The sequence below is a fragment of the Ambystoma mexicanum genome, chromosome 3p (assembly GCF_040938575.1).
Source record: "Ambystoma mexicanum isolate Mex_15411 chromosome 3p, UKY_AmexF1_1, whole genome shotgun sequence".
Taxonomy (NCBI): domain Eukaryota; kingdom Metazoa; phylum Chordata; class Amphibia; order Caudata; family Ambystomatidae; genus Ambystoma; species Ambystoma mexicanum.
The window spans coordinates 139127971-139133172 of NC_090925.1; the positions used below are offsets into that span (position 1 = coordinate 139127971).

The 5202-nt window shown below is 56.1% G+C and overlaps 2 non-coding genes across 2 annotated transcripts in view; both read left to right on the forward strand.

The window, feature by feature from the left end:
* Positions 1–3965: 3965 nt before the first annotated feature.
* On the forward strand, positions 3966–4116 carry LOC138581492 (5.8S ribosomal RNA). The gene has a single exon (XR_011304581.1). It is a non-coding gene; the product is annotated as a 5.8S ribosomal RNA (ribosomal RNA).
* Positions 4117–4594: 478 nt separating this feature from the next.
* The window catches only part of LOC138581765 (28S ribosomal RNA), a 3466-nt gene continuing 2858 nt past the window's right edge, over positions 4595–5202 (forward strand). Inside the window, exon 1 of the ribosomal RNA XR_011304771.1 lies at positions 4595–5202. This exon is cut by the window's right edge and continues 2858 nt beyond it. This is a non-coding gene — a ribosomal RNA (28S ribosomal RNA).

Here is a 5202-nt window from a genome sequence, read left to right on the forward strand (position 1 = left end):
CAGTAGCCTACTGCCTACATCAGTAGGGTTGGCAAGTATGGAGCAGCAGCAATCTGTGTGCTCTCGACTGGCTGAGAATAAACTTTGCATTTTCTTTGCGATACCGTGAATGTTCCTGCAAGGCACCAGATTGAGACGGGGAGCGGAAAATTATGTTTACTTTAAAAATCATGTTCATCTATTCCAACGTGAAAGGTATGGTGGGCTGAGAAAAGGAACAGGCACAGTGGATGGTGGTGTTTAACTGATCAAAGGGGGCTAATAGAGTAATTTAATGTTTCATGAGGGTGTGTTTAGGATGGGTGATTTTATATGTGGTCAGCTGGGGCTATCTGCGTGTGGTTCGGGAGAGGCACATGGGCTTCTCGGTGTGGGTCTGCAAGGGGTAAGGGGCATCTTGCTGTGTTGAGGGAGGATGGGGCATTATGGTATTGGTCTAGATGGAGGAATGGGGCATCTTGGTGGGGTCAGAATGGTTGGATAGGGTCATGCTGGTGTGCGTCTGGCGGGGTACATTGGTGTGGGTCCGGAGGGATGGGGCACATTGGTGTGGGTCTGAAGTGAGGGATGGGGACATGGTGTTGTGAGTCTGGAGGGAGAGATAGGGACACTAATGTGAGTCGGGAGGGATGGGGACACAGTGGTGTGGGTCTGGAGGGAGAAATAGGGACACTATGTTGTGGGTCTGGAGGGAGGGTTGGGGCACATTGGTGTGGGTCTGGGGGGAAGGATGGGGCACTGGGTCTAGAGGGTGGCATGGGTCTTCTAGGGGTGGGATGGGGCATCTTGGTGTGGGTCTGGGTACAGGGATGGGGGCACATGGGTGGAAGTCTGGAGAGAGAGATAAGGCACAGTGGGTCTGGAGGGTGGCATGGTTCATCTAGGTGTGGGTGGAAGGGTGTGATGGGGCGTATTGGTGTGGCTCTGGGGGAGTGGATGGGGGATATTGGTCTGTTTCTGAGGGAGGGATGGGGGCACACTGGGTCTGGGGGCGGACTGGGGGCATCTTGCTGTGTGGCTGGAGGGATGGTAGGGTCTACAATGGATGGGGGCACATTGGTCTGGGCAGAGACGGGTCACATTGGTGTGGGTCTGCAGGGAGGGATGGGGCATCCTGGTTTGTGTTAGATGGGGACATCGGTGTGGGTCTGGAGTGAGGGCATGGGGGCACATTGGTGTGGTTTTGATGGGTGGACAGGCACATTGGTCTGGGGAAGGATGGGGCATATTAGTGTGGGTCTGGAGGGAAGGATGGGGGCATATTGGTGTGGGTCTGGAGGGAGGGATGGTGGCATCTTTGCGGGATCTGCAATGGATGTGGACACATTGGTGTTGGTCTGAAACAGGTATTGAGCATCTGTTGGTCTGGATGGTAGCATGGGTCATTTGAGGGTGGGATGGGATCTATTGGTGTGGTTTTGGAGGGATGGGGTGGGGGCACATTGGTGTGGGTTTGATGTGTGACATTAGTCTGTCTGAGGGAGGGATGGTTCATCAAGTTGTGGGTCTGGAGGGTGGGATGGGGGCATCTTGCTGTGTGGATGGAGGGATGGTGGTATCTTGGTGGTGGATGGTGGCACATTGGTGTCGGTCTGGAACAGGTATGGGACATCTGTTGGTCTGGAGGGTGGATTGGGGCATCCTGGTGTGGTTGGGATGGGGACATCTGTGTGCACCTGGAGGGTGGATGGGGCATCTTGGTGTCGCTCTGGAGGGAGGGATGGGGCATATTGGTGTGGGTCTGAGAGGGAGGGATGGGACACATTGGTGTGGGTCTGCAGGGATGGGTGCTCATTGGTCGGGGAGGGATAGGGGCATCTTGCTGTGTGGCGAGAGGATGGGGCATCATGGTATGGGTCTTTTTTTTTGTATTTACATTTTTATTATATTTCAACTAACACCACAATGAAAAACAAAGTTATCCGACAGCAAAAATATAATTCACATACCAAAGTTTGTCACATTGGGGAACACAATACTTATAAAAACAGAACACTCACGGTATGAACAGATACTATTCGTTTTTACAGGTCCAGGAATCTCCCCCATATATGGTCAAACAAATTCATTTTTTTATCCTTCAAAAGAATGATCTTGTCCATTCTAGCCACTAGTGTTAGATCTGACAGCCATTCTGAAAAACTTGGTCTTTCCTCATCTTTCCATCTCCTTAGAATGACTTTTTTGGCTGAGTTGGAAGCTCTGAAGAACTAGCATCTTTTGGTGGAACGTAAGATCTCACATCGTCGCTCAGAATTATACTCACGTAGTCAAAGTCCACATCAAGCATGAGAACTCTATTCATTTTCAGCGTGAACTTTCTCCAGAAGCGCCTTAGTTCATAACAATCCCAGATCATATGCTCAAATGTCCCTCTGGCATGCCTGCATCTCCAACAGGCCTCTGAGTCAAGTAGGCCCCTAGCATGTAACCTTTCCGAGTCCAGAATGGTATGGGTCTTGAGGAAGGGATTGGGCATCTTGATGGAGTCTGGATCGGAGGGGGCATCGTTGATCTGGAATGGAGGGACAGGGCATATGATTGGGCATGTCAGGGAATGATGAAGCATGTGGGTCTGAGTGAGGGCTGGAGCACTCTGGTGGGAAGGAAGGGGGGCATCTGGGTGTAAATAGAGGGATGGGGTATGTACGTTGGAAGAGAAGGATGTTGTGTTATAGGAGGGGTGGGAGCATGTGTGTGTCGAAGGGATGGGGTAATCGGATATGGGTATAGAGAGAGGGCGAATGGTGCCATCTGAGTGTGAGTCTGGAGGTAGAGGTGAAGCATATGGGTGTGGCTCTGAGGGGTGGAGCTTCTTAGTGTAGGTATGGAGGGACGGATGTTGGTGTCTTTGTGGTTTCGGATAGAGGGATGGTGGCATGTGGGTCGGGAGGGAGGTGGCATTTAAATCTGGAACATGTGTTTGGAAGGAGAAATGGGGCATTTTGAGTGTGAATTGGGACATGTGGGGCTGGGGTATCTGCTTGTGAGTGGGGCATGAAGGATCATTAACAGCGGAGAAGCTGGAGGGAGAGCCGCAGGCCCGACCTTGGTTGCATCCCAGATGCGCACACCCACAGCCTGGGGCACCTTGCAGAGCGGTCCGGGGCGCATGGGCAACCAGGCACCAGGGGAGCTGGGATTCCCTTCTACCGGAGGGGGGTACGTGACCTAGCAGATGGGACGGGGGCACCTGGCAGGGTTGGGTTAACCTGCTGGGGTTGTTCCCAACCACGCACCGGAAAGGGAGCCCCGCGTGGACCCCTCTGCTCACTGAGCCGGCTGCTGCACTGGCCAGGGGCGTGCACTCTTCTGACCCGCCAGTGGGTGGGGATTGGTGGGCGCTTCCTGGTTAGCAGGGAAGCCCCGGTTGGGGGCAGACGGAGCTGAGGGAAACCTGACTGCTCTCGAGGGGCGCCTCCCCAGGCAGACAGGGGCCCAGCATGCCAGGCGCAGGCCCTGAGCCATGGTGCAGCAGGGTTACTCGACGGGCGGGCGTCGAGGTTCCAGCCGGCCACATCTGTGGGCGAGTGATGGCCAGGTCTGTTGGCGCAACGGGTGACCTTCCCTCTTGCCCAGATACCTGGAGCTTGGCCCGGTGCGGCTGGGCTGGGGGTTGAAGACTCTAGCGGTCCCACCCGACCACCTGCCCGTGCTGTCTCTGGCCCGCCTTGCCGTCCGTCCCCCAGTTCCCCTCCACCCCCATAAAGGGGAGCGGAGGGGGTCAGGGAAGGATGAGTGGATCGGGCCGGTGGCGGAGCGGCCTCCCTCCATTCCCTAGGAAGATGCGGGCAGGCTTCCCGGGCTGAGCGCCTAGATTCTTTTTTTCTTCTTAAAACCACAATGGTCTTGGCCGAGCTAGACAGGACGCTGGGTTGTCTCAACACAGGCAGCGCTGCCTCCCCGGGCCTCTCCTGCACCGGCAGGGTCAGGCTGACGTGTGTAACAAAAAAAAAGTTGCCTGTGACTCTTGGCGGTGGATCACTCGTCTCGCGCGCCGATGAAGAACGCAGCTATCTGCGAGAATTAGTGTGAATTGCAGGACACATTGATCAACACTTAGAACGCACCATGCAGCCCTGGGTTCCTCCCGGGGCTATGCCTGTCTGAGGGACGCTTGTACACATCAATCGCCCCGGGGTTCCCTCCCAGTGGCGTGGCTGGGGCTGTCGCAGGGACCCTGTTCCCTTCATCCTCCTTATGTCAGACCCCGATCAGCACCACCGCAGGATCCCTGGACCTGGCGTGCAGGCTCATTGCCGGCGCGTCCCGGTCTCCCCAGTTTCCCAGCCTCATGCAAGTTTCGGGAGGGCCGGCGTGCCCTGGAGGTGGTGGCGGCGGCGGCAGCAGGCCTTAAAAAAGCCTGCCGCACCTTCACTCTACCACGGGGCACCTGGCCGTGCTGTGTGTGGCTGTCTGTGGTGTCCCACGGCTGCCGGGGCAGGATGGCTATGGAGCGCGGGCCTCGCAACCATGTGGGCTTTGGACGCCAATCCGAACAGCGCACACTCGGCTGCGCCAGAGGCACAGGGCTGGGACAACCCCCCCGTACGGGCCCGAGGCCAGCTGCCCTGAGCTTTGTGCTCCCTCACTACGGCCGCATATTAGACGTGGCGGCCCGCTGAATTTAAGCATATTACTAAGCGGAGGAAAAGAAACTAACCAGGATTCCCTCAGTAACGGCCAGTGAAGAGGGAAAAGCCCAGCGCTGAATCCCAATTCAGCGGCAGGCGTGGGAAATATGGCTCCCCGGCATCACTCAGGGGGCTCAAGTCCTTCTGATCGAGTCTCACCCCGCGGACGGTGTTAGGCCGTTAGCGGCCTCTGGCACACCAGGATCAGGTCTTCTTGGAGTCAGGTTGCTTGGGAATGCAGCGCAAAGCGTGTGATAAACTACACCTAAGGCTAAATACAGGCGCGAGACTGATGGCTAACAAGTACCGTAAGGGAAAGTTGAAAAGAACTTTGAAGAGAGCGTTAAAGAGGCCGTGAAACTGTCGAGAGGTAAACTGGTGGGGTCCGTGCAGTCTGCCCACAGGATTCAACAAGGCAGGCAGGTCAGTAGCCTGGAACGGTGGATGGCCTCACAGCAAATTTACTCTGTGGCGGTGCACCGTGACCGGCTGGGAGGGCCCCAGGGGGAAGGTGGCTCTCTGCTCCAGCAGAGAGTGTTACAGCCCCCTGATAGCAGGGGCCGAGGGA